General features: G+C 40.4%; 1 protein-coding gene across 3 annotated transcripts in view; it reads left to right on the plus strand.

The window, feature by feature from the left end:
• LOC144591198 (voltage-gated potassium channel KCNC1-like) overlaps window positions 1-18090 on the plus strand; it is a 44721-nt gene that overhangs the window by 1768 nt on the left and 24863 nt on the right. The window lies entirely within an intron of this gene.

Raw genomic sequence — 18090 nt, forward strand, 5'->3', positions numbered from 1 at the left:
TTTTTATATGTAAACTCAGGCTAGATATAACAAGAACAATAACATTTAATGCAAAGACACAAACACCATTCGAGTAAACGCACCCACAAGTGGCACTGTACATTTCAGCAATTCTACAGTTTGTGAGATTTCATGTAAGATTGTGAACATTCATTGTTGCAAGCTTCTGAAAGCGTCTCCGGTTTTAGAGCCTTATTATTATAATTTTTTTGCTCTTGCTAGATAAGATGTTGTGATTCATTATTGCCGTTGACCTCAAAATGAAGGCTATCGATTTGCAGATTATTTAGAGAGTGATGGCAGTCTGTACGTTCCGGACAAGCACTCAAACCACTCTTAACACAGCGCCTAAAGAATAAAGACACTAATTTCAGAGTCGCTGAGAATCAGGTTTCTGGTGGGGCGATATGCACTGTGCAAAATTGATTAACAATATCAACCGAGGTGCCGCATCTAATTGACGTTTTTCTGCTAGTATACTGGCACACTGGATGTAAATTGGGCTGATTTCCGAACGAATCTAGATACGTTTATGGGAGGGAGAAGGTAGGAATACATACATACATACATACACACGCACACACACACGCACACACACACACACACACACACACACACACACACACACACACACACACACACACATATATATATATATATATTCATATATATTCCTATCTTCTCCCTCCCATAAATGTATCTATATTCATATATATATATATATAAATGTCTAAGCAAACTGGCAGCTTGTAAACAAACATTCGTGTCTGAATGTTCCATATCTTGGTTTATTCCCAACATTTGTATATGCTACTTGTTGGACTGCGTACAGCCCAGTCATTCCTCTCCCCTCCCGAGTATAAAGGTCCATCCTACATCTAGTCTTACGTTTGGAAGGGAGGTTCGCCCCAGACACTGTAATATGTCTAATTTGACTCCTTCCGTTGTTATTTCCTCTGTTGCATCTACCTCTGACTGCACCAGATGCGCGCTTCTGCGTACTATTTTACTGCCTCGCAGACATACATGCAAGAGCGAGGCACCAAGAGACAAAGTCGCGGCTTCCAGGAAGTATCGAGTGTTTTCCTCAGTTCCAGCAGGTGGTAGCTGGCACTACGTCCGATTTTCCTGAAATCTCTGCAGTGGAAAAACAAGGGCGAATGGCTGTTGAAACCAGCCGCAAAACACAGGCACGCCGTCGCCCGACACCGATCATTTACAGCTTGGAAATTACCCCTTTGGGTTGATGCATTGCCCAGACAGAGGTGTCAGCATCTGACCTTGAATCTGGAATTATGTATATGTTCCTGAACAGTGCACTGCCCGAGAAGGAGACCTGCCCCACAAGGTTGTCCACAGAATGTTTCTAGGTCTGGCATGGATTCTTTATACCAAAAAATTACAGACAAATGACCTTCATGGATAGAATATCCCACTGACATCAATGAAAGAGGTGTTTCAAAGTACCAATATAATAGGTTATCTAGTTTTGTTAACAGAATGTTGCGGATATTCCCGTTTGTATTGAAATTATATATAGTGCAGGGTAACGTGTACATTCAGTGCGAGAAACAAAAATAAAAATAAGGAAAGCGTTTGATGATAAAGACATGAATGATAACACGTATGGACCTCTCCGGAATCAATGTTTATAATCAATTCCACATTTAGTAAGCACCCAAGAACGTTTATATCGGATTGCTTTGCTGTCTATCGTTGTTTCATGGTGTTCATGTTCTTGAATGAATTCACAATTCACTGGAGACCAATACCGTGCAACTTAGATAACTGCATATTAATAATATTAATAACGGGGCCAGACATCCTGGGTGACATTCCCAGGGACTGGATGAGATGTGCGAGGGTAGGAGGGGGTGGTGGGGGTGGTGGGGGAGCGGGAAATGTGCATGGACAGGTTTCTTTAGATGGAAAACAAAATAGGGAGGACGGCACAGGTTAGATGGTTTTTCATTTGAACTTCCTCAATGTCACTAAAGCAAGAATATGACAATATCTCGTCTGCCAATTTTTCACCATGTTCAATACAAACAATATCTTAAAGGAGAAACAAACGTTAGACCAAAACTTTTTTTCCTGGTTGGTTGCGGGTGTGGGTTGAGGCAGGAGCGGTTCGGGTGCCCGGAGAGGAGGAGAACCATTCGGTGCTTTAATTCAGTCCTGGATCCAGAGTCATGCAGCTCTTCGGGCCAGCACGTCCACGCCGACTAATCCAGGTCCATTTACCCGGATGGCTAGATTGTCAACACTTACAGTCGTTCAGCTCACTGGTTAGCATGCGACAAAAAGCTTTTCATTGTACCTCGGTTTCACTGTACCTCTCAGCTTTGCCCCTTCATGACATTGGAGGGTCACTCCAGATGCTGGTGGGTTTGGTGCCCAAATACGTGATACTAGTTTGGTCCTTTAACATCAAATTACAGCGCATTATAGGGTAGAAACAACACCCTTTTTATGTATTCATGTGGGCATCCCTAGCAAGGCCAATATATCTCACCCATCCTTTATTTCACTTGAGATATTAATGGTTAACCTCTTCACCTACTGCTTTTCTATTCTCCCTGCACTCAGATGCCAAAACTGCACACAATATAACAGAATAATTAAACTTCCTTTGTGAAGTCAGATTTATGGTCCTTTCATTGCATTCTACAGAAAACAAGGGTTTCTGTTTTTATTTTTCTTATAGGGGTTATCTCATTGCACTGACATTGAGTCATCGAGTCAGTATGGAAACAGGCCCTTTACACCACTGAGTCTGTGCCAACCATCCAGCATTCATTTACACAAGTCCTACTCTAACTGAATTTTATTATCTTCACATTCCCATCAATTCTACTGCTCATCTATGCACATCAGGTATAATTTACAGTGGCCAATTAACCTACTAGCCTGCCATCTTTGGGAAGTGGGAGGAAACTAGAGCAAGGGAGGAAATTCATGCAGTCACAGGCTGCACTGGAGGTCAGGACTGAACCCAGATTATTGGAGTTGCATGGTTGCAGTTCCACCAGCCCCTGTCAGCTGCTCTACTGTGCCACTCTTCGTGGATGCCCCTTGCAAGCTATTGTTTATTTTCTGTCCTGTTGCATGGAAATTATACCTTTTATGGTGTCTCTATGTTATTTTCAAATATACAACCTTACAATTTTCTACTTTGAACTGCATTTGATGCCTGATTCTTCAAGACTGTAATTGTTATTGCAGTCCTTCTGAATTCACAGATTTAACCATCTCTCTCTTATGGTTGTCAGTCAGATGTTTAAATAACTGTGAGACACAAGGAACTGTAGATACACAAAAAGCACTGGAGTAACTCAGCAGGTTAGGCAGAAGTAACTTGAAGAAGTGTCCTGACCTTAAACATCACCTATCCTCATTTTCAAGAGATGCTGCCTGACCCACTGAACTACTCCAACACTTTGCGTAATTGTTTAAATAACTTCTTCATTATCATCTCCTAAATTGTAATGAACTGACCTGAACTGCTTGTATTGATTTTGTAAACTTGATATTCATTTCCTTTCTTGAAACCAAAGTAAAGTGTTTCCAGGACACAAGAATGGAAGAAAATCAGAGCAGACTTAGTATCTGATCCTTCAACCTGCCCTATCATTCAATCTGGTCATGGCTGGACTACACTGGCTCCCCTCCGACAAAATGGCTCAACTCCTCTTTTGTACCTGTTCCCATAACCCTCAATTCCCCGACCTATCATTAAATTATCTATTTCTTTCTTAAAACCTTCTAATAATTCAGCCTCTACAACCGTCTGGAATAGACAATTCCAGAGATTCACTACCCTCTTTGTAAATACATTTTTACACACTTGCATGCAGTGATTGTATACAAGGATCTGCATGGGTTTCTGAACACTAATATTTTTTAACCTCTCACATTTAATAACGCTCCTATACTGGGTCACATTTCTTGACCATATTCCATGGAAGCCTCATGGTATCATCCTCAACTCTGCCACCCAGCTTTGTGATATAAGGAAACTAGAGTTACCCTACAACTAACTGGTCTGACTGGTCTATATTTCTCTCTCCTTTTCTTAAAAGTGAGTTGGGTTTTCTGCCTTCCAATTTGGGGGAAGAGCTCTTGAATCTAATATTGGAAGATGACAACCAGTGCCTCCACTGTTTCATTAGCTACCTTGGCATTATAGTCATTGGGTCCTGGGGATTTACCATTTTTCAGTCACCATATTTGTACTTTTGCAAATATTTTTTCAGTTTCTTATTCAATCTTTAAAGCATCTTCTTCAGGAAGTAATGTTCGTATACAAGTACAGGTATCCCTTGATGTGCAAATCTCTTTGTATGGATTTTCATATCCTCAATTTCCAATGTTTTTTACGAATGTTTAATGTTAGCAATTAATTGGGAGGGGGCAGAGATGGAAAGATCTGGAATGGTTGCGGGGAGTGGAGGGGTTTGGGGGCGGGGGGAGGGTGAGAACTAGGAGTGAGGTGGGTGGCTGACAGAAGCCAAGGGAGAGAGGTGTTGCTAAGAGTCTTGGTGAGGTGTTGGGAAGAAGGCAGGAGAATGGGGCTGAGAGGGAACGATAGATCAACCATGATTGAATGGTGGAGTAGACCCATTGGGCTGAATGGCCTAATTCTGCTCCTATGACATGAACTTACAAAATCTTGAGGGTATGGAGTGGGGGGTGGCAGTGAGAGATGTTGGAAAGCAAGGGACTGCACTGGGGAGAGGAAGAGACATTTTGCATGTTTCACTTCATGAGTATATTGTAAGGTTACATATATGTTTCTATAATCTTACTTGTGGATATAACCATCAATAATATTTTTTTCAGATATTGCCTTATTCTTAGATGTTTTTGATTAAAATTCTTGAGCTTTGGAACACAAGAGTTTATGCATAATTTTCCAAAAATGTAACCCTATTGTGATTCGAGGGATACCTGTATATATTTGTGAGCAAGATGCTGGAATCAGTGGCTGGGGTTGTCTTCTTGTAGTACACCATCTCATGGTTTTCCATTCACAATTTACTCAAGCGGAAGTGCTGGCAATTGCAGGAGCACAAATCCCCGGGTGCTTTCACTGGATCGCAGGTAAAATGGAACCTTACAATACAAGAGGAGGCTATTTGGCCCATCAGATCGGTTACAGCTCTTTGTCATCAAAAATGTAGTCCCTTGCTCTTTGCAACCTCATTGCAAACCATCTTTCCTCATATACTAATTTATTTTCCTTTTGAAAACACTACCTGACTACTCCAACATCCCACACTCTTTCAGTCAGAGAGTTCTAGATTGTAATTCCTCTCTGAGTAAATGATTTTATTCACAGCAGCCCTCCCTCCCCACAGTACTTTTTGCCCATTATTTAAAGCTATATCCCTTGAGATAAGTGTTAATGGGCACAGCCTTCTCTCCATTTATCTTATGTGGGCATAACCTTCCTCCATTTATCTTATTCTTTTTGCTCGTTAAGAAATCCTTGACAAGGATTGCTTTTTCAACAAAGTGGTGACTGAATTATGCAAGGACATTGACTATCAGCTATCTAATTACATTGTTAAAATCAAATCTATAATTCTGTAATGAGATTCCAGGGGGCAGGTGCTGCTCAAGTATTTGTAGAGATCTGTAGTAGTTCTGGGATATAAGTAACTTATTGAATTATTTATGTAATGCAAATTGCATGCTTCATAGAGCTTGCCATCAAACTTCATCTAAACTATACCATCAAACCCTCTCATCAGGATCAAAAGAATAGACTGGAAAAGTGAAAGATACAAAGATACGTTTTGTTGAACACTTATGCTCAGTCTGCCAAGTCTCCCAGTTGGGACCAACTTTAACTCCCCTTCCCATTCCCATTCCCACACTGACCTTTCTGTCCTGGGCCTCGTCCATTGCCAAAGTGAAGCCACAAACAAATTGGAGGAACAGCACCTCATATTTCGCTTGTGTAGCTTACAACCCAACGGTATGAACTTTGAATTCTCCAATTTTAGGTAATTTCTACAAACAGTTCCCTCCCCTCTCCCCTCCCCTCCTCCCCTCCCACCCCCTACTAAAAGTCAGTTAACCAGACCCACAGTTCACAACAGCCTAATGCCTGTTTCTATCCAAAAATTGGCCTATCAGAAAACCTCCTTGCTTGAGGGCAACTGTTGCCAGCACTGATCTCCTGTTTCTATTTTGTTTCATGTTTTTTTTCACCACTCTCCCTGCGACAATCAATCTGAAGAAGGGTACTGATCCCAAACATCACCTAGCGTTTTTCTCCAGAGATGCTACCCGACCCCCTGAGTCACTCCAGCTTTTTGTGGCTATCAAAGATCTATCAAACTTCGCCTCAGTGTTTAGAAAAATAATTGCTTCTTGTAACTCTCAGTTCCTGCCACCAATAACCGTACTGTGTGCTGGTTATGAACCAACTGTCCAAAGTGAGAGGATGAGATCCTCTATCATGTCAACACCCAACCAATTCTCCTACTATTTAATGATTCCTTCCATTTCATTCCAACATTTCATTTCCTTCTGTTCCATGATTTCATTCCATTGCTTTCTCCAACAAAATCAAAGCTAAGAAATCACATTGCTGTGACTTTTAACCAGCTGTTGTAAGTACTTTCAATTGTAGGATTTTGTGATCTTAGTTTGAATTTGGTGAAGAGATGGGAAAATGGCAATCGTCTTTTAGTTTTGGGATATTATGTTCGTTCGGAATCTGTGGGAAAATGACAGCAGCAGCAGCAGCTTCCTGTGTTACTGCCAAAATTTCAAGAATCAAGACGACCAGGGATTTTTAATTTGTCCCATGCATTGAGAATAGATCAATGAAATTCTTACTTGCTGCAGCTTTACGAGCACATTAATGCAACATCATAGCAAATAAATATGCAATAAACAATAATACAATATATTATCAGTTACACTAAGTAGCTGGACCATAACAGCCAAATTACATAGTGCCACCCCTGCAACATCCATTGTAGTTCATTGCTGAGGCAGGGTTGTGGTTCGGGTTGTGCAGGAGCCTGATGTTTGATGGGAAGAAGCTATTCATGAACCTGGAGGTATGGTTCTCAGGCTCCTGTACCTTCTTCCTGATGGGGTAGCAGTGAAATGAGAGTGTGGCCAGTGTGGTGTGGGTCTTTGATGATATTCTTGAGGCAGTACTTCCTGTAGTTCCTTTCAATGGGTGGGGAGGTGAATAACCATGATGGACTGGGCAATATCCACCACTTTCTGCAGCCTTCTTCGTTCCTGGTCATTCATGATGATCTAACCAGGCTGTGTTGCAACCAGTCAGTATGCTTTCTGTAGCACATCTGTAGAAGTTCAACATGCCGAATCTCCTCAAACTTCTGAGGAACTAGAGGCATTGATGAACTGCCCTTTGTGATTGCGTCAACGTGCTGGGTCCAGGATAGATCTTGGGGAAAATGTATGCCCAGAAACTTAAATCTGTTGACTCTTCCATTGCTCTTCTTCCATTGAAGACAGGTTCATGGATCCTTGGGTTTCCCTGTCTGAGGTCAACAATCAGGTCCTTGGACTTGATAATGTTAAGAGCAAAATTATTGTTCTGGCACCTTTCAATATTTCCACCCAAGAAAAATACTCTGACTGCCTACCCTATCCATGCCTCACATAATTTTATAAACATCTATCAGATCTCCCTCAGCTTCTGACACTGCAGAGAAAACAATTTTTGCAAGTTTTTCCAACCTCCCCTAATAATTAATACCCTCTAATCCAGACAGCATCCCGATAAACCTCTTCTGCCCCTTCTCAAACTTTAAGGAAGCTTTGGACTTGGTCTCCAACATTCCTCTGTACATCAATGCTGTTAATGTTCCTGTCATTAACAGTATACATTCCCCTTATATTTGACCTCCTAAAATGAAACATCTCACACTTGCTCAGATTAAACTGCATCTGCCTGTTCACACCCATATCTATATCCTGTGGTATCCTGTGACACTCTTCATCACTGTCTATCAATTTTGGTGCAGTCTGCAAACTTACCAACCAACCTATCTACATGTACTTCCATATAATTTATACATATCACAACCAACACAAGTCCCAGCACTGATCCCTGTGGAACACCACTGGTCACAAACCTCCAGCCAGAATGACATTGTTTCACCACTACTCTTTGTCTTCTAAGGGTAAGGCAGTTCCTGAATCTAAACCATGCCTCCCATGCATCTTAATCTTCTGAATCAGCCCACAATGAGTTTCAGTTTTCATTTCAACAAGTTTAAAAATGTATCTGTTTTTAGTATTTTTTAATTTTTCCAAATATTAGAAAATATTCAATGTTTGTGACGACTTTGGTCGTGAAGTTTGCAGGTGACACTGAAGTGAGTGATCTTACAGATAGCAAAGTTGATTATCAATAATTATAGCAGGATCCTGGTCAGTTGGGCAAATGTGCTGAGGAATGGTTAATGGGGTTTAATGCAGATAGGTGCGAGGTGTTGCATTTTAAGAAGTCAAACCAGCAAGATCTAGATAGTGAATGGCAGGGCCTTAGGGAGTGTTGTAGAGCAGAGGGCTCTAGGAATGCAGGTATATAGTTCCTTGAGAGTGGTGTCACAGGTAGATAGGGTGGTCAAGGAGGCTTTTGGTACATTGGCCTTCATCAGTCAGACTATTGAGTATAGAAGATGGGATGTTATGTTACAGTTATACAAGACCTTGGTGAAGCTTCATTTGGAGTCTTGTGTTCAGTTTTGGTCACCCTGATATAGGGTGACCAAAATTGGAAATAGTGCAGAGAAAATCTTTGAGGATGTTGCCAGGGGAATAGATAGGATGTATGTGTATTTTACTCAGAGTAGTTGAATCAAGGGCTGGAGGACATAGGTTTAAGTTGAGAGGGGAAAGATAGGAACCTGAGTGCTACCTTTTCACACAGAGGGTGGCGGGTACATGGAACGAGCTGCAAGAGGAGGTAGTTGAGGCAGGTACAAGAACAACATTTAGAAGATATTTGGACAGGTACATGGATAGAAAGGATTCGAGGGATATGAGCCAAATGCAGGCAGGTGGGACTAGTGTAGATGGGGCATTTGTTTGGCATGGGCAAGTTGGCCGAAGGACCAATTTCAGTGCTGTATGACTCTATGAGTCTATGATTCAGGCGCCTGGTTTAGCTCACTGTCAGTACTCCATTCATCTTTTCTGAGGGCCTTGATCTGAACACACCCATCTGATAGCCTGTTGTCAAAGCTTTTGTTAACAGAAAGGGTCTCTGCACAATTGATGGAGTATCTCCTTTCAAACTCTGACCAGGTGGACTAGGGATAGGCTGGCAATAAATTTGGCCAACTCACTGTTTACTTCAAAGTCCGGCTTTTTATGTCAAGGTTTTATCCCTTTATGTTGAAGATAATGGGACTAGCTTGAGTGGCACAGTGGCGCAGCAGTAGAATTGTTGCCTTACAGCACCAGAGACCTGGGTCCGATCTTGACTATTGGTGCTCTCTGCATGGAGTTTTTACATTCTCCCTGAGACTGCATGGTTTTCTCTGGCTGCTCCAGTTTCTTTCCATTGTCCAAAGACGTACAGGTTTGTAGGTTAATTGGCTTCAGTAAAATTGTCCCTAGTGTGTAGGATAGGGTCAGTGTATGGGGTGATTGCTGGTCAGTGTGGACCCGATGGGCTGAAGAGCCTGTTTCCTTGCTGTATCTCTGGTCTAAAGTCTAAAGCTTAGATGGGGTATTTTGGTCAGCATGGATGAGTTGGGCTGAAGGGCCTTATTCAGACTGTATGATTCTATGATAGTGATAATCCCTGTTCGGATGTGCAAACAATCACTTCAGGGTTGATTAATGACCAAAGGGAAATTGGAAAGGACATGCCCTGGTGCGATTCAGCTTTTGCATTGGTGATGTTTGCCCAAAGCAAGTCATGCAGCTAATAATGTCAAAGCTCGCGCAGTGCATGTTTCCACCACTGCCGGCAGACATCGGAGCTTTTGTGGGGGAAACCTATGCCCTCCATTGTTAACACACAAAGAAAGTATGGACACATAGCCTAGGATTTTGAAACAAGATTGCGTTTAAAGGTTCCCTTTCAAATCGCATAGCGTTCCCAAGCCTCACTTTTCAATGGCGAATCTTTTGTTAGATTATTCATTGGAGCCTGCTTTCCTAACTGTAACCCTTCTTAAAAAAAACATATTGTGATCTGCATGTAGTCCCTTGGGAAGCCTACACCGCACAGTGGCATGGGGCCACACGTAAACACACATCACATGACTCAGGTTAATCCCAGCCCCACTGGGAAGCTCCAAGCCCCCTCCTCTCACACATTTCTCCTCATCTCCATGGTAACCTTTTTTACCACTATGATGTGGTTAGTGTGGGGAGAGTTCTTCAAGTGCCAACCTTAAACAATGAACTTCTATGGACCATACTAACCTCAACTATGAACTTCTATGGGCCACACTGACTTCAACCATGAACTTCTGTGGGCCATACTAATCTCAAACTATGAACTTCTATGGACTGTCTGTTATTGTACTATGCAATTTTTGCACTGGTGTTATGGTTATTAATGTATTAATTTTGTGTTTTGTTTATTATATATTATCTGTGTGCATTGTGTTTACAGGGTTGTTACACTGTTGCAAGTAAGAATTTCATTGTTCCTTGTCAGTACACATGACAATTATACACTCTCTCTCTGTCCCTCCTCCACCCAACTCGTCCTGTTGGTTTAACTGATCGTATTCCTTTGGTATCACCTCCTCCACAGCCAACTAAGGATCATTATGGGCTCCTGGGCCATCGGTGCCGGCTCTGATTTGTTCTGCACCTTTTCATACCTCCCCTGAATCTCAGTCTGAAGAAGGGTCTTGACTTGAAACGTCACCTATTCCTTTTCTTCAGAGATGTTGCCTGACCCGCTGTTACTCCAGTATATTGTATCTATCTTCAGTGTAAACCAGCATCTGCAGTTCCTTCCAACACAATTATACACTCTTGACTCACTTCCTGATGAAGCAGCATCTATGAGTTTTGGGATGGAGGTCCTGGCAGGAGGTTCATGCACCTTTTTAGCACCTGAGTTTGTGTGCTAAATGTGTCAGCTCGACTTCTCATTTTTTTTACCTAACTTCACAAATATTTTGGAGATCAAAATTGCCCATAGCACCATCTACAAAAGAAAAAGGAGGGGACCTCTACTTTCGAGACAGCATGTGGGAAAGAGAGAGAGAGATGGGCCACAGAATAGTTTTCAACACCTCAATACCCACATAGACAGAAGCATGGTCAGAGATAATTTGATCGATGTCCATTAAATAACATGGCCACAAGTGTATATGGACTAAGTATTTCAATTGGATATTTTAACCAGAACAGTATGCAGTCACGGCATGAGGTCATATGTTAACCGATTCTTTCCTGGAGAATAGTAAATTATTAAAACATATTGATGGTTTGGGTAGCAATAACTGATATCCTGTATTCTTATGAGTGCCACCAGGATCTGCTTTTGTGCGACCACACACAAAGGACTGAAGTATTATTGTGATCTTCAGATCTAGCTTTGATTGTTCAAGGGGTTATAATGAAATTTATTTCTGAATTGGCCAGTTTTTTTCTACTCCAGGAGATTTCATAGCTGCAAGTGAGTATGATTTGTGTGGATCATGTTTTCTGAGATAAGCTACAATAACCCACTGGTCTTTTTTTCTGTTTGACATGGCCATATCTTTATAGATACAGTATGATAATAGTGATGGAGAAGAACGAGAATGATTATTTGGCAATGTCGTGAAGGATTCCTTTGAATCTAAGTATCCCATTCATTTCCTGGGTGGATTAATGAGCACTGGTTTTTGAAATGGAGTTACTGCATTTCCAAATGGTGACAGGCCTTAGGCTGATCTCTGTAGCCGCACAAAACGACGAGAAAAATAAATATTGCATTCTTCATTCAATTCCTGTCTGAGCACAAAGTCATTAATGTAGCACAAAGTCATTAATGTATTTCAGGAGTCATACTTCCACTTATGTTAGGTTCCACTTTGAGGATTGACTGTGCTCAATACCTTTGATGCAACTATTTTGGAGGCTTCCTGGATAACAACGGCTAATAACAGTGCCCGAGTAAACCTATTTCAAAATCACTGAGATTTTCAACCAAAACCAACGCATTTGACTTTTGTTCAGTGAGAAATCATACAATTGTTGCTACCCACTTGAATGAAATATTATCACCATCCTTTCAAAGGTGCTCTTTATCATTGTGCTACAATCAGGACAGAATATTAGGACAGGTTTCATAGACTATTTTTCTATTCCCTTGAACATGATAGATAAGGTAAAATTTAACTGAGGCAATTGTTATGATGAGATCACTTGATAGGAAGTAAAAATAAATTATTCTGCAAAAAAAGGTATTGATGCTTGGCTATAGGCCTTTCTGGAGGATGAAAGTACCTCTTCACCCAGCGATTTTTTCCCCTAACTCTATTGTTAATTGAGATACTGGAGGAAACTGCAGATACTGGAATCTTGAGCAAATCAGAAAATGCTGGAGGACCTCAGTGGGTCAGGCAGTAACTGTGGAGGGAATGGACAGGTGATGCTTTGGGTCAGGACCCTTGTTCAGCCTGAAATGTTGGCTGCCCTTCCCTCCACAGATGCTGCCCGACCCACTGAGTTCCTCTGGCATTTTGGGTTTTGCTGTATTGTCAATTGACCTTCAGTCAGTTAAATAGCAGAAATTAAAATAGAAAAATATAACAGAATGCTTTTGAAACACATGTAAATGATAAATTAATATACAGGACGTATCTTAATTAAAATTAAAATAAACACCTTTTCTATCTAAATGTATGTTTAAATTCAAACAAATGGGATCACACTCATTATAGCCTTGCATAGTGTAAAGCTAAGAGGGTCAGATATGAAGTGGATTGAATCTCTCAACTCAGCATTACTCAACTGCGCTCCTGGACTCAAGTCTGAATCCAGTATTGGACCAGAGAACAGACTCGCTGCCATCTGACCTCCGGTGTTGCAGTGCAGATGTGGAGGTCAGGGGTGAATTGACCCACACAGTGCTGCCAGCCGGCAGTTCTATCTGATCTTTTGGCCAAAAAGGACCTAAATCTGGACTTTCTTATTGACACTGAAACAGGGACAACCATCAAATGAAATAGTATCACTCATACAATGACACCTCTTATGCTACTATAATATGTTGACACTTCACAGGTCGATAATGATATATTGATACCTCTGAAACTGCTAGTAATAAAATAACCCATCAGATAATGAGACCTTAAATGTAGACAGAAGTATTTTGACTTTAAATGCTATCACACAAATGTAATGACAGCTCATTTGCCCTACAGTAATAAATCAGCATTAATAATAATATAGTTGACCTCGTGTATTGTATTTAATATATAATTTAATATATTTACAGTGATATAATAAAATCTCTCACAAATGGATGTTTTTAATATTAGACTCTTACACATTATCATAATATACATATACATAAAGCAATATATTAATTCCTCTGAGACTGACGAGAATCTATTGATATTTCATGTACCGACGTGTCCTGACAAGTTACATATTTAATAATAAACTTAAATCTCGAACACTGGAGGTTATATTGTGGCAGGGGATAATGAGACAGGTAAACATTGACACCTCACAGAATGTAAATAATATGTTGACACCTTGCAAATTTACAGCAAAGCACCAGAAATGCTGACAGTAATCTGGTGACCCATTGCACGTTGCTAGTGTAAGATGACGATAATAGAATACCAACCCAGGCAAGAACCACATGCAAACTGACAGCAATATGGCATACTGGCAGGGACATATTCCTATAACTTATATATTCACTATATGCAACATCTGGACACAGCAGCCATAATATACTGACACCCCCAACTCTGACAGTGATGTAATGGAATGCTAACATCTGAGATACTGCTGGTAATACATGTCACAATTATGCAGTATGCTACTGGAAGCTCATACAGTAATGGTGACATATAGACTGCTCACACACTGACAACAATATATTTACATTACATGGACATCAATGTTTTGACACTCAAAAGACAGTATTTAGTGCAAACCTCACAGAAAGAAAATATTAAACTTGGGCTAACTAATATGTTCACCCCTCATATACTGGCAGTATCAGGCTGAGTTGTCACATACTGAATGCAATAAACTAACGGTCCACTTAACTAATGATACATCTCATAATAAGAGACAAATACATGCCTGTGTGATCTCTTTTCATATAACCTACAAGCCTAGCCCTTGCAGTGGCTTTAAACAATGTACACTTAAGGCTTCTCCAACAACCATAACAGATTGACGTCCACATTTGAAAGTACAACACTGACATCACAAACTCTGATTGTATACAGAAAATCTGACCCCTCACATAACTGGTGCCATATATTAGCTGCAATATATTTTACTGACACATCATAATGACAGTAAACTATTAACGCATATTCTATCAAAAATAGTTTACTAATGAACATGTCATCATTAAAAGAGCTACATGGATAGGAAAGGTTTAAAAGGATATGGACCAAATGCAGGCAGGTGGGATTAGTGTAGATGGGGCATCTTGGTCAGCGTGGTCTAGTTGGGCCGAAGAGCCTGTTTCCGTGCTGTATGACTCATTAATAAAATGAAAGCTCATACACAGAGAGCAATGGGGATGCTGGAAAATGAGAGTAAGATATTTAGTGCTTAATGATATGACATCTCACAGAATTGTGAAAAACTAAAACCTCATATAAAGGCACAAATTTATTAATCATATGAAGGTACTACATTGAAATCGTGGGTGCTGACTAGTATATATTGACACCTCATGCACCAACACAAGTTAACCTGTTACATAATCAACTCTTTTACTCATTGTCCACTGTGCCACTCCTGTGTTGTGGAGGGGAGGAATTCATGGCAAGTTATTGCTGTACATTTTGCAGACATAACGTACCTACAGTGAGTCATTAGTGGAGGGAGTGAATGTTGATGTAAGGATTGTGGCATTCCAATTAAGATGATTGCTTTGTGCTGGGTGATACGGAGTGTTGTTACAGATGCAATTTTTCAGTTAAATGCAGAGCACACCATCACACTCCTGACTCGTGTCTGGTAAATGATGGAAGTGTTTTGGGGTGTAAGGTAGTAAGGGTCTGGCTAGTGGAGAGCTTTCCTGCGATTGTTATTGCCTTCTGGAGTTGCCTTAGAATTAAGGTTAGCCACTCTCACCTCGGCTCGGTAGTTTATCCTGTTTGGGCATGAGTTGATGAAGGCTGCAATGAGATTAAGTGTGAGAATTAATTCACTGATGGTAGCATATTGGCAGACAGCAATATGTTGACACCTCATTCACTGATAGGAACATATTATCACATGTAATTATAGTAACATAGGCAATTCAAACACTGGCATAACATTGACATTGCACACAGCGATATAATAGTCCTATGTCCATATCTCATACTCAAATAACATATTACATTATGTAATATATTCAAATGAGGCATAATGGTAATATTGAACCATCATCTCGTACATTGACAGCAATAATCTGATGTTTCAAACACCAAGAGCAAGATGTTGACCGCGTGCACTAGGCAGTAACAATGTGGCTCTTATGTATTGAGAGTAATATATGAATACTTTGGTATCATGGGCACAAGAGAGTAAAGTAGAGAGCCCACAAACACTGGGAGTAATGGAAGGACATCATTTATTTATTGTAATTTTGGTCAAAGTGAGTGGAATGTTTGGACAATTCATTCTCAGTAATAATATACAGAGCAATAATAATATACTCAAGGATTGTATTCTATAGCATTTTGAGACTGTCATCTCACACACTGATAAATAAAATGCCTCTTCTCTGCAAAGTAGGATGACTATTTGACATATATGTCAGGAAAATGATATCACCTTTGCACCAAACAGCCTGGATTTCCCCACACTGCAGCCAACAATTGGAACCTTTGCATAACTATGTCAGTACAGAAATCTTGAAAGCTAGCAGCTGCTTGTCAGCGATTTACTAAATGTGTTGCTGTGTCCCAGTCTCATGGCTGAGTGTGAGATTTAAGTTCTGCTGGTCAATCCACTCAATGGACATGCACTGTCAACCCAGTGTAGGTAGTTCTCCATCAATTTCATCAGAGGAGAGCTGTTGTAGGGGATCTGCTGGGTTACTCCAGCACTCTGCGCCCTTTTCTGGTAAACCCGCAAGTGCAGTTGCATATTCCTATTATAGTATTTGAACATTTAGTTTGTTTAAATAATTTGATTCATTTATATTAAATGCAATATTTTAAAATCAGAAACTTCCAGAAACGTTCATGTTAACTGTTTTGGCAGCAGGCTAAGCCAACTATCAATATTTTATCCAGCTGTTTTATGGGAGATTTGAACATTTTCAACAACTTTCAACTTGAAGGGTACAAGATGGTGCCAGAAATGTGGCGGCTCATGTGTACTCTACCATTCTTACACTCATGGACTTGAGTATGATTGTGCCTATTTTACTGAACTGAATGCAAAATATCTACATCTCACACAATGAATATAGTATATCGACACTTGAAAATATTGTTAGTTGTTCACACAATAGCATAACATGTTTTGCACTGATAGAAACATATACCTCATTCGCTCCGAAACAATCATTATATTCAGTAATGTATACAAATATAACAAAAGAGTAAGTAATAAACTGCAACCTAACAAAATTACAGTAAAAAAACTCTTAACGTAGCAAGAGTTTTAAACTGAGAAAGACCCAAAGTGCTGGAGTAATTCAATGGGTCAGGAAGCATCTGTGGAGAACATTGGTAGGTGATGTTTTGGGTCGGACCCTTCTTCACACTGAGTGAGAGAAGGAGATATGCTGAAAAGAGGTGTGAAACGTAAAGCCAGAGGTAGGAGAACAGTCGGAAGGGGAGGCGGGGAAGGGGAAAGGGAGAAATGGATGTTGATCCAGGTGGGGCACACTTTAACCATTGAGAGAATAGCTTGCCAATCTACACACTGTCTGTGATATATAGACTCCTCAAACTCTGAGAGGTCTTGACATTTCACTCATTGATTTTAACGTATTGACAATTCATGAATTAATAGTCTTATTTTGAAAACTCACATACTGGCAAGGTGGCGCAGCCGTAGAGTTGCTGCCTTACAGCGCTTGCAGCGCCAGAGACCCGGGTTCGGTCCCGACTATGGGTGCTAACTGTGTGGAGTTTGTACGTTCTCCACGTGACCCCGTGGGTTTCTCCGAGATCTTCGGTTTTCTCTCACACTCCAAAGACATACAGGTTGGTAGGTTAATTGGCGTGGTGTAAATGATCCCTAGTATGTGTGTGTAGGATAGTGTTAATGTGCGTGGATCGTTAGTCGGTGGGCCGAAGGGCCCGTTTCCACACTGTATTTCTAAACTGTATTTCTAAATTAAACCAGAAACTGGACATCTCAAACAATGACAATTATTGCGACAATTCCGTGACTATGCATGCAATCTCAGACATGATAGTGTCACACACACTGATGGTGAGACACTGACTCCCACACACTGATAGTAGTAAATGGACTACAATAACTGATGTTAATGTTGATCTGAATGGAAATATTAAAAAAATGAATCCAGAAAGAATTGAAGCATAAATAGTTTGGAATAAAAAAAAGGTGAACAACTATTTATGTTCTGATTGCCACACACCTTCAGGGAAATGTTGATGAGAGGACAGCAACAGGAAATTATTGGCCCAACTTCTCCCATTTTTAATTAGGATGAATACAAAATGCCAGAAATGTATTTGTTAATTCAGCTATGGGCAGGGAATTTGCCTGAAGTTTACTTTGAAGAAATTGATTAAATAAGAATTAGTCCAAGAATTCCATATGTGAATGGGTTAAAAAAAAAACAGGTGATGAACAAAAAATGTATTGGAATCCATGACCATAATCTTCATTTGGCTCTTCAAGAAGACAGTTTAAAAAGTTATTTAATTTCCTTGAAAGCTCTCAGGACAAATAAGG

The sequence above is a fragment of the Rhinoraja longicauda genome, unplaced genomic scaffold (assembly GCF_053455715.1).
Source record: "Rhinoraja longicauda isolate Sanriku21f unplaced genomic scaffold, sRhiLon1.1 Scf000669, whole genome shotgun sequence".
Lineage (NCBI taxonomy): Eukaryota > Metazoa > Chordata > Chondrichthyes > Rajiformes > Arhynchobatidae > Rhinoraja > Rhinoraja longicauda.